The sequence below is a fragment of the Anarrhichthys ocellatus genome, unplaced genomic scaffold, assembly GCF_004355925.1.
Source record: "Anarrhichthys ocellatus isolate YVR2014 unplaced genomic scaffold, GSC_Weel_1.0 scaffold5914, whole genome shotgun sequence".
Taxonomy (NCBI): Eukaryota; Metazoa; Chordata; class Actinopteri; order Perciformes; family Anarhichadidae; genus Anarrhichthys; species Anarrhichthys ocellatus.
In genome coordinates, this window is record NW_022285888.1 from 2107 (window position 1) to 3200 (window position 1094).

General features: G+C 42.3%; 1 pseudogene; it reads right to left on the bottom strand.

The window, feature by feature from the left end:
• LOC116380038 (NACHT, LRR and PYD domains-containing protein 3-like) overlaps nucleotides 1–798 on the bottom strand; it is a 2895-nt pseudogene extending 2097 nt beyond the window's left edge.
• Between the last annotated feature and the right edge of the window lie 296 nt (nucleotides 799–1094).

Below are 1094 nucleotides of genomic sequence, written 5' to 3' on the forward strand. Positions count from 1 at the left end.
TCCATCTTTGAAGTTAATCATACGACCATTAGACTGATCACTCTTCATGGACACACAGCTGGGTTCAGGTTGTTCCAGCTTCCTCCTGATAGAAACACCAGATACATTCTGCACTGAAGTGATTTAATAAACCTACTGTAGGCTACTCAGTGTATTTGTATCCTGGTAGTTTTAGGAGATATTTAGTATGAAATCAATGTTTAATTGAGAAATGTTTCAATGTTGAAGCTGTATTCAGTGCAGCAAAGGCAGGAAATGATGCAGTGAGGTGACCATGATGGTTGAAGAGTAATGCTGTCCAATCAGGATGAAGAGAGAAATCATGTGGTGTAAAAGAGTTTGACCTGAGTGTCCTTCTGACTTCATCATCATCATCATCGTCACTTTGTTTTCATCATCAGTTTGGAAACCTCACCTTTGATCAGCAGAGTGGCGTCCATCTTTGAAGACTACAGGAAGATCCATAGACCAGTCACTCTTCATGGACACACAGCTGGGTTCAGGTTTAGGTCCAGGTTTAGGTTTAGGGCCAGGTTTAAGTTTCGGTTTAGGTCCAGGTCCAGGACAGTCTGGTCCCTGATGGATCCTGGTCACATGTGTAGAAACAGAGTCAGTGAATGAAAGACTTTGAGTCATGGACAGTTAGAGATGGTCATCTCACCTCTGAGCTTTGGTGTGGCTGGTTTTAGAGGGAGGGACTCCCTCCTCTCTGTCCTCACACTGATTCATAGCAGAGTCCACACCTTCACACAAACACAACAACATTATTTCTCTTCATCATGACAAACACACACACAGCTCATTCACCTCAATACTAAATACACTCATGGGACAGTTTCCATGTTGTTGTCACTTTGAGCTGCAGAGTTATCTCTAAGAAATGACGTTCATAATGTTCTTTAGTCTGTTGGCTTGTTTGACGACTAGAGGAAGACACTTCATGTGGCTTTTTATTGGCCTGTCTTTGGGGAAGACGTCACTTTTCACTTCTATTTGACCGACTTTGAAAAGCTCTTCAACGTTTGAAATGTTCCTCTGTTTCCAAGTCTACTACATCCAGTCAGAGCATGAAGCAGCTAGTCCAATAATCCAAA